This window comes from Danio rerio, chromosome 14 (genome assembly GCF_049306965.1).
Source record: "Danio rerio strain Tuebingen ecotype United States chromosome 14, GRCz12tu, whole genome shotgun sequence".
NCBI lineage: Eukaryota > Metazoa > Chordata > Actinopteri > Cypriniformes > Danionidae > Danio > Danio rerio.
The window spans coordinates 5,840,051-5,858,182 of NC_133189.1; the positions used below are offsets into that span (position 1 = coordinate 5,840,051).

Below are 18,132 nucleotides of genomic sequence, written 5' to 3' on the forward strand. Positions count from 1 at the left end.
TTTTGCGACACACGCACGGACAATCATTTCTTAGCCTCATTTGTCACATTGGCACATCCTGGCCTTTGATTAAGCCAGGTACTCGTTGGTTTGTTTAAGCTAGAGAAGCAGAGGAAATGATGCCTTTTCTTTTACAGTTCTACTGAAAAAAAAAAAAAAACAGTTTTGTGTTAAAAAATCTAATAAAAACACCCAGCAAAACATTTTTTAACTAAATGACTAGAATAAGAAACATCTATAAATAAAAACTAATTTCTGATACTCAAAAGTCTATATTACAGAATTTGTCATGAATGATCATTCATGTAGTAAGAGTTGGTATAACTGAGAAACAAAAGTTATTACAATTGTACATTGTAAAAGTGACTTACAAAAGTGAGTAAACTCAGTGTCTATTAATTATTAGTAAATTAACTTGTTGAACAGTTCTACTGAAAAAAAATTGCATTAAAAAACCCAATAAAAACACCAAGCAAAACATTTTTACCTAAATGATTAAAATAAGAAACATCTATTAATAAAAACCAATTCCTGAGACTCAAGGTCTTTATTACAGAATTTGTCATGAATGATCATTCATGTAGTAAGAGTTGGTATAACTGAAAACCAATAGTTATTACAACTGTACATTGTAAAAGTGACTTACAAAAGTGAGTAAAGTCATTGTCTATTACTTATTAGTAAATTAACTTGTACGTTGTACAGTTCTACTGAACAAAAAACAATGTTTTATCAAAGAAAAATTCTGGATTGGGTTACACTATGGCACCTGTTACAATTAAGTTACTTTTAGGGTGCTTTCACACTTGGGTTACTTGTCTGGTCCGAACCCTAGTTCGATTGTCCCTTGCCATCTTCTCGGCAGGTTGGTGTTCACATTGTCTTTTTTCCTTCTGAACCTGGTACGCTTGTGTCATCAAGCTGCTGTTGTATGTACAGCTGTTGCTAGGTAATGGCCACGAAGGCCAAGGTGCCAAAATGGAGACGCACATCACGGTCATTCTGCTTTTACTGAATCTTTTGGTTTTAATAACATACAGAGAGCCACTTATGTCTATATGTCGCAATAAAATTTAAATTGTTCAGAACATGAAGCCTGGTTTATACCCGAGGCGTCTGCTAGTTCGCTTGAGTGTGCGTGGCGAATGTGACGTCATCGCAGAGTTTACGAAGGTTCACTTTGGGTGCGCGCGACATAATTTCGGCAGGTGAAGCGCATGGTTTTTTAGAGACTTGAGCGAACAGTGTGCATGGCACTGCGTTTGATTTGAGTTGAATATGAATCACTTTAAAGAGATTTTGTTTGGAACAGGTACAACTGCGCAGACATCTTTATGATCCCTGATCATAGAGATAACCAGATGACCAATAATTCTTGGCTAGAAATTGCAACAGCCGTGGCAAAGGAGGAAAGATTTTATTAAAAGGTTTGGAAAAACCTGAGGGATAAGTTTGATAAAGCCAAAAGAGGTCATGGCAAAAGTGGAGACCCAGGTACACAATTACAGAAATTTGTTTTTCCACCATTCATAGGTTGTACACTGATGTATATGTTACAATTTTGAATTTAAAACAATAGTTACAAAACTATAATTAAGGAACAAATTATTATATTGATAACTGGAAAAGGAATAATTGAACCTATTGGTTTACAATATACTCATGGCCTGTTTTTCTAGGCTTTATTGGTGATAATGGTCAGGAATTTTGGAACATTATTGCCTTATAAGCATAAGTAGAGGACAGAAACTAGCTAGTAGGTTAGCTAGATAGTAATGTGTGAATTGTGGAGTTGGCTAAATGTAAAAAAACATCTGTATTTTAAGTAAGTGTACTTTTTTTTTTTGCTTTTATTCTTGCTAAATAAAAACTATAGTTGTGCAGCAACCCATGTTCTCCTGTCATTAATATTTTAATAAACTCTAAAAGGTAGAACTGTCCGAGATATGAACAAAAGCAAGTGATGCATAAAGGTTTAATTTAAAAAAATAAAAAAATCTTGAATTGGTTATAAAAACCCTTAGAATCATTAAAATACTTTATAAAAACAATAAAAATAATTTGTTTAAAAATATTGAATGATATTAATGATATGACAAAGAAATTACTACGTCTCAGTTTATTCTTCTGACTTTACAGTAAATCTTTTTTGACCGACCCCTGTTTAAAGAATAACACAATGGCGTCACAAAGTCAACAGAGGTGCGTGATGCGGCGCCAGGCAAAATATAAATCCAGCTTAACACAATATCCGCAGAAGTCATTTTTGGAGAAAATCATGGTTTGGGGTTGTGTTCAGTATGGGACGTGTGAGAGATCTGCAGAGTGGATGGCAACATCAACAGCCTGAGGTATCAAGACATTTGTGCTGCCCATTACATTACAAACCACAGGAGGGGGCAAATTCTTCAGCAGGATAGCGCTCCTTCTCATACTTCAGCCTCCACATCAAAGTTCCTGAAAGCAAAGAAGGTCAAGGTGCTCCAGGATTGGCCAGCCCAGTCACCGGTTATAAACATTATTGAGCATATCTAGGGTAAGATGAATCCAAAGAATCTTGATGAACTTTGAGAGTCCAGCAGAACGCTTTCTTTGCCAGGTGACTTTATTAATAAGTTAATGAGTCATTGCAGAGATGTATGAATGCAGTCCTCCAAGCTCATAGGAGTCATACACAATATTCATTCTGTTTCTACCCCATCATGACTTTATATTCTGTACTGGACATTATTTCTGTTAAGTGACACGAGTTTTGTCTAAGCAAAGTCAAACCCTACTATCCTAATTAAATAATTAAAATCAAGGCATAATAATATTTTATTTTGGTAAAATAAGCTTAATCTAGAAGCCTTTGCCTTTCATATAAGCCACTCCTGATCCCAAATGATCAACTAGATCTATATTCTGATGTCAAACAAACCTGAGTGCTGACCAAAAGTGCTAGTGTGAAAGAATCCTTAATGAAGGAGAAATAAAAAACATTTGCATGTTTAATTATATTTCAGGATGTCTGCTAGAAGAAAATATAACGTCAAGAGATTGATGCTTTGTCACTGATGAATACAAATGTGTTCTGCGCACAAGTTTAATGGTTTGAATGTCAAATTTGGCACATCCTGGCCTTTGATTATGCCAGCTTTTCATTGGTGTGTTTTAGCAGCAGAGCGGAGGAAATGCTGCCTCGCTGTCTCTTTCTCTCACACTGTCTTTCTTTTACAGTGTCAGAGGGCAGATGACCGGCTCTTTGTTATTATGACAAGTTCAGCAGCTTCTGAAAAAACCCCTCCAGTCGTGTTTCAGCAAGTGATTGAGGTGTCTGTTAAAAATAGCGAGAAAGACCTTGGCCCGACGTCTCTGCTGCTGCTTCGCGGAGATTTGTTTTCCTGCTACCGTTTCATCTGTCTGTTGACATCCATTAGCATAAGAATTAGCCTGCATTTAGGAGACAGGACGGAACATCTGTGTTGATGTGAATTAATTGAAATCCTGAATGCTTGCAGCAGTGCTAATTCGCTGCCTTACTAACAGCATAAGGTAGAAAAAAAACAGTTTTTGCTATTTAGAGATGTCTGTTCTTTTCCGCTAATTAAGAAACAAACAAAGAACGGATGCTGCAGAATTCTTATCGGCTAATTTGCCGCTGCAGTGCTGTGTTGCATATTAAGCATCTTCGTTTGCACACTTGTATCTGCACACTTAGCAATCCTGAAGGTCAAAAAGTCGCCGATCCCATAATGCACTGTAAATGCCAAAGCCGGTGTGTGCCTGAGGTTGGCGTAGCGGTGTGATCTCATTTATATGGGGCTTAATGGGCATGTGGGTGTCAGCTAACGGGATCTGACTCTTACCTACATGTGCATTAGGCAGCCACTGATCTGTAGCGCCTCTCGGTCGGGGTAAACTCTGCTTTACGCTGTGATCTATTGCCACGTTTAACTGCGGTGATCTATCGCACGGAACTGGCAGTAACGGATGAGCCGGCCGAGCTGGAAAAACTCCCTCATTTGTCTCTGTCGCGGCCGCTGAAGGAAAGGAGACGCTAATGCAGGCCGACGGCACAGAGAAGGGATATAATTATGTCTGTGTGCCTCCCCAAGTGCTCGCTGGGTACCCAGCCGTATTAGACGTAATAAAGGCGAGCTTTACCGCGCTGCTCTCCAAATCCCTTCAGGAGCCACAGGAGGCAGACTGTGCTGTGCCTGCATTCCAGATCCTCTCTGGATATAATGCCAAGGGTTAGGATTTCCCTTGTATGCGGGGTTTTAGGAGTCAATTAAAAATGATATTATGTGTTATTAATATATTATATATTATATATATTAGATATTATATTCAATATAAGTAATACATTATTAATATATTCATTCATTCATTCATTCATTTTTTTGTCTTAGTTCCTTTTTTTATTAATCTGGGGTCACCACAGCGGAATGAACCGCCAACCTATCCAGCATGTTTTTACGCAGCGGATGTCCTTCCAGCAGCAACCCATCACTGGGAAACATCCATACAAAATCCATACAATCCTATCCAGTATATGTTGTTACGCAGCGGATGCCCTTCCAGCTGCAACCCATCACTGGGAAACATCCATACAAGCTCAAACACTATGGTCGATTTTAGCCTACCCAATTCACTTGTACCGCATGTCTTTGGACTGTGGGGGAAACTGGAGCACCTGGAGGAAACCCATGTGAACACGGGGAGAACATGCAGACTCCATACAGAAATGCCAACTGAGGCTCGAACCAGCAACCTTTTCGCTATAAGGTGAACGTGCTACCCACTGCGCCACCACGTCTCCTTATTAATATATTATGATTTTTTAAAAATCTTTTATTTTAAGTTGTTGCACTAAAATAACTAAAGCCTACATTTTAACCCTTGCTTATTTTTCAAATGGACTACCCTTTCGTTATGTTTGTGGCTGTTTTTTCATTGAATTTCATTATATGTTCTTCCCATGTTTGCGTGGGGTTTCCTCCGGGTGCTCCGGTTTCCCCCACAAGTTCAAAGACAAGTGCTGTAGGTGAATTGAGTAGGCTAAATTGGCCATAGTGCATGTGTGTGATTGAGTGGTATGGGTGTTTCCCAGTAATGGGTTGCAGCTGGAAGGTTGTACGCTGCATAAAATATATGCTGAATAAGTTGGCGGTTCATTCTGCTGTGGCGGCCCCTGACTAACAAAGCCAAATTTATTAATGGTTTTCTTAATAATAAGGACGTCAATTTGATGTCAAGGTTTAAGATGTTGGCTCGACGTTGGATTTTGGTTACTTTCCAGCACAACCAAAAATCAACCAAATATAAATGTAATTTGACATTTTATTGCAAAGGTAAAATAACATTGTCCATAGATGCCAGCTAGAGATTAAATTTTGGTCATCGGACATCACAACCTAAATCTAACCTAATATTAAGGTCTTATGGCGTTCTGTGCTTTGTGGGATGTGTCAATTCTGACTTTAGATCTCAAAATCTGACTTTATTTCTTGATATTGCTTACATCTCACAATTTTGAGAACAAAGAAAGTTGCAATAACCATATTTTATTATTATATATTTTTTTTTTATTTGGTGGAAACAAGCTTCTTTATTAACAAAATGGGCCTTTTCCCTATGTGATTATTAACGACAAAAGTCCTGCATTGTTCCCCCTACTGCTGAATTTCACCCCACACTCCATATTTTGGTTTAAATGCACATCCGTTTCTGCTTATGAACTTTCCTTTGACTTTATTTGGTAGGACAGCATCTGCCAAGAGCATGGATGCAAATGATGTGTAAATTTAAAACATAATTACCAGAAACCTGAGGGTTAATATTCTCTGACTAGTCCATTGAGAAACGCCATCATATGGTTTATGCGGGATATGAATCAACACACAATTCTCCCTAGTATTGAGGCTGGGAAACGCATGCAGGTCTGTAAATCTGTACACAACAAACACTTGAGCGAGAAGAAGAAAAACACTAGTACACACAAACACTTTTCCTTATGTGATCCTTGAATATTTCACTGTAGAGTCTCTCCAAAAGGCTCCGTTCATCAATATTTTCTAATGCAGTTTTTGTTTTTTACTATTAGCCTTACAAATTAGGTAACTAAACACATTAGAGCAGTGGTTCCCAACCTTTTTCTTAGGGGCCCCCCCCATGAACATATACAAACATTGGAGCACCCCCACCATATAAATACACACGCACGCACACACATATGTACTGTGTATATATATATATATATATATATATATATATATATATATATATATATATTTTAGAGTACTACATGTAGGCTTTGACATACTGTCTAATCTTTTTCTTCACCGCTAAAGAATCATTGCATTTACGTTTCTCTGCCATTTTTGTTTTGATTTTGCCTTTACGAGAAGTTGGACAACCACATTAATTATTTAAAGTTATTTATTTTAATTATTTTTACTATTATGTTGGAATTTTAAGCATGTGTTTTGATTTTTTTTTTTTTTTTGGTACTTAAAAATACATATATAATAGTAGGGCTGCTCGATATTGGGAAAAATCATAATCACAATTATTTTGGTCATAATTGTAATCACGATTATTCAAAACGAGTATCAGAAAAAATACAATAAAATTATTAGCGCTCCTGAGAATTTTTTTTTATAAATATTTCCCAAATTATGTTTAACAGAACAAGGAATTTTAACAGTATTTCCTCTAATATTTTTCTTCTAGGCTTATTTGTTTTATTTTAGCTAGAATAAAATCAAGTTTAAATATTTTGAAAGCTATTTTAAGGTCAATATTATTAGCCCCCTTAAGCAATAAATATTTTTGATGACTTGCCTAATTACCCTAATTAAGCCTTTGAACTGCACTTTAATCTGAATGGTTGTATTTTGAAAAATATCTAGTAAAATATTATGTGCTGTCATCACAGCAAAGATAAAATAAATCAGTAATTAGAAATGATATATCAAAACTATTATGTTCAGAAAAAAAAACTTCTTTCTATGAAACAGAAATTGGGCAGGAAAAGTTAATATTCAGCTAATATTCAGGAGGGCTAATAATTCTGACTTCAAGTGTATACATACAGTTATTTTCCAGCCTGCAAAGGAAAGAGAAATAAATACAATTAAATAAAAATATTAAACAAACTGCTTTAAGCATCTTCACTGTAAGAAAAACACTTTAGCTACAAAAATCCTTCAGAGAAACATTTTCTCGTTATGTTTGATTAATGATAAAACAGGCGGCAGCAGGAATATTTCGCGCTGTCTCTTTAATGGTTTCTCTTTCACGTCTTTTGATTCTCAACTCGTTTGTTTATTACACAAATGGGGGCTAATATAAATAATCACGAAACACCGCGTTTTGACACCTATTTGACCATTAAAGCGCTCACGTTAATGACTTTAGATGTCTGCGCTCCTCTGCTCGTCTCAGTGTGCGAATGAGAGCGAATGCTGACTGGCCGCATGCTTCTGGCTGCGTGTGCGTGCTGCACACACACATTCGCGCTTTTAAGAGCAACGCGTGCACACCTGGAAAGGTGGCGGTATATGATGCATATAATCGTTTATCTTGATTAATGCTTTTTTATAATCGTTTGAAATCGAAATCGGATTTTCGATTAATTGTACAGCCCTATATAATAGTGGAGCATTTTTATGCCTTTTTCTACCTCAATACTTATCCTCTCCCGCGCCCCCCTTGTGAACTCTGGCGCCCCCCTTAGGGGGGCGCGGACCCCAGGTTGGGAACCACTGCATTAGAGAATGTCTTAGTTTACATCTTTTCTATCTGAAATGGATAGTTCACCCTAAAATGTTTCACATTATCATTTTTGTGTAAGTTAAAGAGCAGCAATGCAATGATTCGTGATGGAGAGAAGGTAAAGGATACGGAATGTTCTTTAATTGACTTTTTTTCCTCTTAATATCATACACTTTTCAAAGCTACGTGCCACAAACAATTGAAATAATTAATTGAAAATCAAATGTAGAATTCCATTTATACTTCTTGCATTCATACTGTATAGAACTCACTTTTCTAACAGCTGAGTAGTACGTTTAAATTCAAATTCCGTACCAACTGAGGAGTAGGCGGTATCGGACGCAGCCCAGGTCTACATGCCTAAGTGCATTGAGTTGCTGCCATGTGATTGGCTGATTAGAAGTTTGCATTAACGAGCAGTTGGACATGTGTATATAATAAATAGGCCAGTGAGTGTATAGGGCTTTTATTCCTTTTCAAACATTCCCCACGAAATATTCAACAGACCAAGTAAATGTTTTTTTTTTGTTTGTTTTTTTTTTCTGTATTGTTATTTTTTCTGTTGGAGAAAGTTTTATTTATTTTTGCCCCCTTAAGATTTTTTTTAATTGTCTGCAAAACAAATCACTGTTGTCCAATGACAGGCCTAATTGACCTAACTTGCCTAATTAACCTAGTTAAGCCTTTAAATTACACTGTAAGCTGAACAGAATCTTGCATTATAATAATAATAATTATTATTATTATTATTTTCCCAGAGATGGGTTGCGGCTGGAAGGGCATCCACTGCGCAAAAACTTGCTGGATAAGTTGGCGGTTCATTCCGCTGTGGCGACCCCGGATTAATAAAGGGACTAAGCCGACAAGAAAATGAATGAATAAATGAATAATTATTATTATTCTTATTATTATTCATTCATTTTCTTCCACTTTTTACGCAGCGGATGCCCTTCCAGCTGCAACCCATCTCTGGGAAACATCCACACATACACTCATACACTAGGGACAATTTAGCCTACCCAATTCACCTGTACCGCATGTCTTTGGACTGTGGGGAAAACTGGAGCACCCGGAGGAAACCCACGCGAATGCAGGGAGAACATGCAAACTCCACACAGAAACGCCAACTGAGTCGAGGTTCGAACCAGCGACCTTCTTGCTGTGAGGCAAAAGCACTACCTACTGCGCCACTGCGTCGCCCAATAATAATCACAATAATAATAATAATAATAATAATAATAATAATAATAATAATAATAAAATATGTACTGTCAACATGGAGACAAAATAAATTATTTAACCAAAATATGTTGTTTAAAAATGTGTTGCGAAAAATCTTCTCTCCTTTATAAGTATTTTTTAAATAATAATTTTGCCTTCATCTCTATTTTTTCCAGCAACAAAAATTGTTTTGAAACTTTAAAAGTGTATGGCAACAACACTTGATAAAATGTAACAAATCTAGAATATTAAAACTAAAACCTAAATATAACTAGTTTTATTTAATGCAACGGCCTTAAAATTTATGCTAATATGGAGCAACTTGCATTGAAGACACAAATGTATATCAATTCATGCACTCAGCATTAAAACCATTACATATTGTATTAAGCTTAAGCACACATGGTGTCGTTTACATCATTTTTAGCCCAGTCTCTGTCAGATTCTGGAAATGCTCCAGACCGAGGGTTTGAAACTCTTCAGGATAGCTGCCGTATAGCTGTCGGATCAGAGAAACCCCTTTACAGCCTTCACACAACCAAAGTGACACGGTGGGCTTTGAAGTGTCAGCTGACCACTTGTAGCACGTCTTAACACTTTGCTTTCTTTCACAGCGCAGACCCAGAGACGGAGATGAAGAGCCTGTTATGTCAATTAACCAACCCAGGCTCTCGCGTTTGGCTGCGATTCAAGGTTGCGCAGGAGGATTTGAGCTGCTCGAAGGGAAGGCTATAGTGCTGAACGCCGGAGTTATTCATGTCACCGAGTATTTCCCCAACAACTGCTGCAGACCACATGCGATCGCGCCAGACTGGGAGAGATTATTCCTTCAGTCCTGTAAATGTTGTGATGGATGAAGTCTTCCTGATTTCACATCTTTCTCTTGTGTCTGTGGTCCACTGAACGTCTTGTGCAAATACGATTGGCTATAACGAACAGGAAGACCCCGCTGTTTTATGAGGACCGGCCAGAGCATGAACACACATGTGCTGCGTCTCAATTTGCCTACTTACTGTAGGTCCAATCCTAATTCATTTCTTTTATCCCCTACCCCTTCCCATTGTCTTTTGAAACAGAGAGTGAAATGGAAGGTCTTTACCCCTAAAAAATGGCACACCACACAACAACACTCGCACACGTCATCATATGCGTTGTGAGCTCTTCATGTTTAATTGACTTGATTTTTTCAGTGTGTTCCTCTCATATAAGGTGGAAAGTAGGGCTGGCCGATATGGCAAAAAAATATCAAGATCAATTTTTTATTTTTTCAGTCGATATTGATAATTATCACGATAAATGTCAATCTTTATATCTATAAATTTTTTAAGGGTTTCCAGCCTGCCAATCCCTTTGTGCAGCTGATTTAACACATTTTGCGGAATGTTTTAACTGTCTGACAATATAAATAATAAAATAATAAACAAAATGTAAACAGCAAAGACATTACCTACAAGTTATTGGAAATTATTAGTCAACATCAAAAAAAAAAATAAGTAAAGTTGATTTATAAACTAATTTCGAGAAGAGCACGTGCTTATGATTGCTTATGGTCCCGCATTATTAAATTTACGAATCATCAGTGAGACGATTCTTAAGTCACTAAAAATACCCTAAGTTCCATATCACAGCCATCTTCGTTTTGAAGAACCCCCTTCCACCCCTACTCCTCCTCCTTGCCTAGATGGGTGGCTCGGCAGCCCAGTGGTTAGCACTGTTACCTCACAGCAAAAACGTCACTGGTTCTAGTCCTTACCAAGCCAGCTGACGTTTCTGAGTTCACACATTCTTCCCGTGCTCATGTGGATTTCCCCCGGGTTCTCCGGTTTCCTCCCACTGTCCAAAAACATGCAACTTAAGTTAATTGATTAATCCAAATCGCCACCATAGACATGCTCCTAGTTAGTAGTTATTTTTTAAGAGCAATCACATCTGTTCATTAGCTACTACAGCAGGGGAGTTCTCGAGATCTACCTGAGCTCAAACTTCCCTCTTTGCAAATGGGAGGGAGCCTCAGGCTCGAGTATCTTATGAGCTTAGGGCTCTCTCTCATGGAACAGCATGCCAAAACAATCTTTATAATCAATCTTCAGCTAAGTGTGAACTCTTGAAAACAAGTTTGGAACAAGTAAAAGGTTAGTTAATGGTGATAGGATTTTCAGTTTTGGATGAATTCTCATTTCAATAGTGAATTTAGGGTGAAATATCCTTTAATATATTTTATGTAGGGATGCTAATGATTACTTGATGATCTTTTAATGGTCAAAACTGTTTAATCAATAGACCTTATCGATGACTGATTAAGCATGGACATTTGAAGGTTTAGTTATGCTTTGCACTGTGAGACGTGTTCACGCATTACATAATTAAGTGTGTGCAGGTTACCCTACTTATGGAGTCACCCTTTTGGCATTGCATATTGCAGGATGCATAAAAAACCCTGTGCAGACTCTCATTTTATAAATCGCGCATCACGACGAGGCGTGGGGAGCCTCTCCATTCACTCAACGAGTTTCTGAGTTCTTTCATCCTTCACACCTACAAAGTATGCGGTTCAGGTAGTTGAAAAGGTAGGCTACAAATAAATAATTATTATTTATTTATTTTTATTATTCAAATTGATTTAACTCACCGATGACATAATCCATCGTGATATTTCACATCAGACATCATACAATGTCAAATTGGTCGACATCGCCCAGTCCTAGTGGCCATCTTTGAAATGGATTCAAGCATGCAAGCGCATCTCCTATCATACAATTTTATACAAGACAGTAAAATCCATACAGCTATGGATTTGGACGCTGTATGTAGCATTTACTTAAATTTTTATGTGCAGTGTGTTTTGTAGAATGTGTGCTTAAAAATAAAGCTATTTATTTTAAGCTATGCTATTTGTTATTTATCTGTATGCATTTTGTTTAAAGAAATAAGTCTTGTTATTTGCTGATATTAGCCCTGGTCGGCTAGTACTGGGCAGTAACTTTTGATTGCAAAACAATTAAAACAATTACAAAGAAAGTTTTATTTTCTTGTCCCCAACTGGAAACATTTATTCATTCATTTTTCTTCGGCTAACCATACGTTCACACAAAAAGTGGCAAGAGCGTCAAAGTAGCCAGAAGTCATTCATTTTTTAATGGGAGCCGGTGGCGATAAGCAGCGAAGAGCAGCAAGGCGGTGTGGGCATTGAGGAAAGGTGAAGTCTAGTTAACTTTATGGTAATAAGCTATGACGCGGTTCGGCGGCAAGCAATCAGAATGTAGAAGTCCACCGCTTGAGAGGAGTCCAGAGAACACAGACCTGTGAACTTTGGTTGCGACCACAGTTGTTCCCAAGGGTTTGGTTATTGCGGTCGCCGGTTTTCCAATTATTTGCAATGTTTTCTTACAGAAACATACATTAAAAAGTTACTGGCAAGTTACTGATGTGCATTCATTCATTTTCCCTTTATTAATCTGGGGTCGCCACAGCGGAATGAACTGCAAGTTTTTACGCAGTGGATACCCTTCCAGCCGCAACGCATCCCTGGGAAACATCCACACATACACTACAGGCAATTTACCCTACCCAATTCACCTGTACCGCATGTATTTGGACTGTGGGGGAAACCAGAGCACCCAGAGGAAACCCACGCGAACGCAGGGAGAACATGCAAACACCAACTGAGCCGAGGATCAAACCAGCAACCTTCTTGCTGTGAGGCGAACGTGCTAACCACTGCGCCACTGCATCGCCGACTGATGTGCATTAATGTTATTTATTTATTTTTTCTTTAAAAAAGCGGGAATCTCATGCAACAATATAAGAGTATTTTAGACATATGGACACATTGGATAATTAAATAGAGCACAGCCACACCACATGCAACTTGATCTTCCATTGTTAATTGAATTTGATAAAAAGTGCGCAACATTTTTTTCGCTAGAAAGAATGTTTTAAGCGGGAATGTAACCCTGGAGGAAACCCACGCTAACACGGGTAGAACATCCAAACTCCACACATAAATACCAACTGGCCCAGCCGGGTCTCGAACCAGCAACCTTCTTGCTGTGAGGCGACAGTGCTAACCACAGAGCTACCGTGCTGCCTGACTGGAAACAATTTAATAAAAATTAAAAACATACAAGATGTATGATCCCCATTTTAATTCAACTCATAAATAATCATAAGCTCAATGCTAACTTGTGCACTAAACTTGAAAACATCCCCAGTTTGCATCTCAGAAATCTGGTCACCATTATGAAAGAGCAAATAGTGTTTCAGAGGTCTCTCTTTCAGCTCTTATGATGCAGAAACTGTCTAGAGATGGTTTGCAAAATGAATTACTACGCAAACATACTTTCCAAAAAGTGTCAGGCCTGAGCCAAACTCTGATTAAGCTCCGACCGCAGTGTTACCTCTTCCCTATTCATAACCCTCCTCCCAACCCATTTACCTGGAGAGCGGAGCTGACCTGCAGTGATAAGGACAAGAAGCCTCATCATTAATACAAACAAACCAAGTGAGAATGAACTCGCTCGCACTCTCTTCACTGATGAAGTGCAGTTTTGGTCTGTTCGGCCCATAGGTGTTAAACGTTCACTAATATGTCCAGGATTGTGTCTCCTCAACAGGACAATGTTGCCAAACATGGAAATTACCTGTCATCTTGTGGAGATTAATGTAAGTGGCCTGAGACAAATGCATGTGAGGGGATTACACATATTGTGGATCCTTATAAGAAGCTTTTACAGCCTATAGTTTATTGCAAACTTGCAGTGCAAATACAGTGAGGCTGTCAGCACTTTGTAATAAACTACACAAAAAAGATGTATATAATCATAATAATAGTAGTATATATTTTATACAGGGGCAGGGCCGGAGTGGGACTCCATTTTAGCCCTGGAGTTTCAAGCATTAGACCAGCCCACCTCAGTTCACGACTGACTATATTAAAATAAGGTCATTTCCAATAGACTGATTTCACGCGGCCGCCATTTTCAAAAGCGAAATCGAGGCTGCGGTGGGAAGAAACACGGAAGTATCATTGGGAGTTACATAGGAATGTTGTGTAGCTGGCTATATATCTTATCAGCGAAGATAAAGTGACACAAATTTATCATTTCTCCGCCTTCCGGGTGACCCGAAGGTCCGTTCTGAATGAATGGTGAATGTAAAAAGGGATATCAGAGCTCATTTTCAGCTAAGTTAAGGGAAATGGCACTAGTTAGCTAACGTTTTCTTTCCCAAACACATGTTTTAGATGCTATTTATCAAACTCGAGATAATAAGCTGATTCTTTCATTATATTAGACTTGTCACGATACTAAATTAAAAGAAAAACCGGCAATTTCGCGCTAACATTTAAGGCAATGTTGATGGCTTTCTTAAAACAGCAATGATTTGCCATTGTGTTCACATGTTCAACAGAAATGATTGTGATTGGCCGAGAAGGTCATCAGTTTACCCACTGCTGTATACTAAGCACAAACACAGACGAGCCGAGCCATCCAAGCCGAGTGCTTGATGACTCGATTGTTCTTGACAGCTGCTTCGTGCTCCAGTCCGTGTATCTGTGTTTGCACTGGGTAAAGAGCGGTAAACTGACACGCATACATGAAGACTGAAGCGCGAAGCCGTGAAAATCAGTCTAGTTATCCGCACTCAGCAGTGCTTCCATATTAGCGGGAAATAGCCGGGTTTAAAACTTCAGTACGAGGACAACACTATTACAGACAACACAAGCGTGTGCTGCAGAGGACTGCAGTGTTTTATCATTCACCGGGTTACATGGGCTGAAGCAAGAAAGCATCCTCACGGTGTTTAACTGGTGCCCTGAACTGAAGCCTGGGAGGACACTTAAACGTATCACTAAGATTGTGATCTTGTTTGATGCTAAATTGCTTTTAATTGTTTAAAATAAACTTACTGAATGATATTGAAGCAATGTTTACACCATTTCTGCATTTTGAAATCTCAGCAACAGCTGGAGGTTTGTAGTACACAGCATGTTACTGCAATGTTTAAAGTGCTGGTCCTATACTTCCGGGTTTCTTCCCACCGCAGCCTCGCTTTGGTTCTTTAAAATGGCGGCCGCGTGAAATAAGCGTATTCAGTTTCTAATGACACTATCACGTCTTTTTCAAGAAAACAGCTGCTCTAGAACTTCAAATGTTCAACAACCTTACAGTTGTATATGTCTTAACAATAAAAATGAAAAAAATTTAAATAAAATAATTTCTTAAGTGAGGATTGAACACGGATCGACAACGTCGTAACGCAACGTGCTGACCACTGGACCACAATGGTGATGTTATGATTGTGTTGCCGGAATTATAGTTACATCATCATTACCCTGCAGGCTGCTTTTTGCTCATGGGGCTCATTCATTCATTTTCTTGTCAGCTTAGTCCCTTTATTAATCCGGGGTCGCCACAGTGGAATGAACCGCCAACTTATCCAGCAAGTTTTTACGCAGTGGATGCCCTTCCAGCCGCAACCTATCTCTAGGAGACATTGACACACACATTCACACATATACTACGGACAATTTAGCCTACCCAATTCACCTGTACCGCATGTCTTTGGACTGTGGGGGAAACTGGAGCACCCGGAGGAAACCCACGCGAAGGCAGGAAGAACATCCAAACTCCAAACAGAAACACCAACTGAGCCGAGGTTCGAACCAGCGACCTTCTTGCTGTGAGGCGACAGCACTACCTACTGCGCCACTGCCTTGCCCTGCGGAGCGGAGCTGCAGCAAAATAATGAATAAAAAGAGTGAGGCTATGGTCAAATAAATAAATACATGAAAAAGAAGTGCGACTGCTGAGAGTGCAAGCAGCTAGAAACACCGGCCCTCACGGCCAAAAAACGGACCGGCCCACCGGGAACTCTCCCAGTCCTCCCAATTGGCCAATCCGGGCCTGTACAGGGGTTGGACAATGTAACTGAACCGCCTGGTTAAGATCACAATAATTCAGTATTACAAACTTGTTTAATTTTCTTTCATCTCTTGAACATAAAAGCAGATATTTTGAAGAAAGCTGAAAACCTGTAACCATTGACTTCCATAGTAATTGTTTTACCTACTATGGATGTCAGTGGTTACAGGTTTTTGGCTTTGTTCAAAATATCTTTTTTATATTCAACAGAAGAAAGAAACTCAAGCCGGTTCAAAACAAGTAAATATTGAGTAAACTTTCATTTTTGGGTGAACTATCCCTTTAATGATTGTTACCCAGCCCAGCTGACGCAAAAACATCACTGGCACTACAGAGGCATGAGACAAGAGACGTGTCCACTTGTCCCCTGAAGCAATCGAGTGTTGGTATCTTGGCTGTGGTCTGATCTGGAGCATTTTGGCACATTTCCTCCCCCAGAGATGGTGTTTCTGTGATGGTGTGTGTGTGTGTGAAGGACCTGGCTGGGCTGCCTGTGAGAGAGCTGGAGGCGCTTTACCTTTGTTACCCTCTGCTGGAACACATGAGCGTGTCGTGTGTCATGTTTCATAATTCATGTGTGTCCTTCTCGTTCTCACCGGATGTCCCTCTTTGGCGGATTGCCGTCTTCTGTCTGTATATGACACGGTGACAGATACGAATTACAGACTTACCATGGGATGTCCTCAGTGGTGCATTCCTCACTTAATGTTGAGCTCTCAATGAAACCTCTGCGCAGTCATTCAATATCGTGCTGCGTCATTCATTTCTTAACAGTCTTCTGTGTACTTATCTAGGACCAAATAAGGACAGAAACTATTGCAGGCTCTCAAGAATGTCACATTTAATACTACTTTAGAAATGTATAATGCACTATAGTGTTTTTAAGCCATAATACAACAAATTACTTCAGTTAATTCTTTGTGGTAATTATGTAGATGCTTTGGTAACACAACAACTCTAGTAATACAAACAAAATAACCCAATATAGTAGTTTTCTACAACTATATGGTATTTTATACTGCAATACACCAGTTTACAGTATAAATTAAGTATACTATATTGTGTCCCTGCTGAAAAATCCAGCTTAAACCAGCCTAAGCTGGTTGGCTGGTTTTAGCTGGTCGACCAGGCTGGTTTTAGAGGGGTTTTGGCCACTTCCAGGCTGGTTTCCAGCCATTTCCAGCCTGGTCTTAGCTGGTCAGGCTGGGAGATGACCAGCTAAAACCAGCTTGACCAGCCTAGCCAAGCTGGGAGTCCAGCCAAAACCAGCTATATCCAGCTTAAACCAGGCTGGTCAAGCTGGTTTTAGCTGGATTTGGCTGGTGATTTTCCAGCCTGACCAGCTAAGACCAGGCTGGAAATGGCTGGAAACCAGCCTGGAAATGGCCAAAACCCCTCTAAAACCAGCCTGGTCGACCAGCTAAAACCAGCCAACCAGCCTAGGCTGGTTTAAGCTGGATTTTTTTGTAGGGGTATAACAGGTTGTAGGTTCACTATAGCTAATACAATTATATGCTGTAGCATTCATTAATGAACACTTGTAAATACTATAATAAAACACTTTAGTATAGTATGGTACAAAATCAATACATTTACAATAAATTTTATAGTATTTTTTCATGTGGGTGCTTATGTTCCTGTTAGCATTTAGTAGCATAGACTGTATTAAATTAGCTAAACATTTATAAACTGCCTAACGTCAAGTCACGTCATGAAGTGTATTTCCTTTAAGCTGCTTACTAATAAATATTTAAAGTTCAAGTGCAAGATGAAAAGACATGATTGTACTTTTAATTTTACTTACCAAATTTTGACGTTGGAGTGACCATTTTTTATCTTTCACTTCTCTTGTCGCCATCTTGAGACTGCAAGTTATTGGCGGAAGTTTTTTCCCCTGGTTGTGCTTCGGCGCTGCTTACGCGGATGAATCATCAAGTCAGAGCGGAATCCTCGGCTCGAATCTGAATTGAAATGTCTGTGAAGGCGTATGGGTGGAAATGTCATCTGAACAAGTAAGCAACTTGCACTTATGTTATAAGCAAATGTAATAGTTAATGATTTAACATATAAGTGATGTGTACAGATGATTTCCCAGATCTTATTAAAGAGTTTTTTTTTTCTCGTAGCGCATTATTTACCTCTAAGCCTTCATATTTTGAGAATTCATCATTAGTTAAAGCTGTAACAAATAACAAGCCGTAGATGACTACAAAATAACCTACACAAC

At 38.8% G+C, this 18,132-nt stretch overlaps 2 long non-coding RNA genes across 4 annotated transcripts in view; one reads left to right on the plus strand and one right to left on the minus strand.

The window, feature by feature from the left end:
- Positions 1 to 6,468: 6,468 nt before the first annotated feature.
- On the minus strand, positions 6,469 to 17,934 carry LOC141377669 (uncharacterized). Its single transcript, XR_012390174.1, has 3 exons — positions 17,710 to 17,934; positions 16,202 to 16,695; positions 6,469 to 7,807 (listed from the first exon to the last, which is right to left on the minus strand). It is a non-coding gene; the product is annotated as an uncharacterized lncRNA (long non-coding RNA).
- LOC137487508 (uncharacterized) overlaps positions 17,878 to 18,132 on the plus strand; it is a 30,661-nt gene continuing 30,406 nt past the window's right edge. For all 3 annotated transcript variants that reach the window (XR_011006112.2, XR_012390161.1, XR_012390162.1), the window contains exon 1: positions 17,878 to 17,917. This is a non-coding gene — a long non-coding RNA (uncharacterized lncRNA). The remainder of the gene's footprint in view (positions 17,918 to 18,132) is intronic.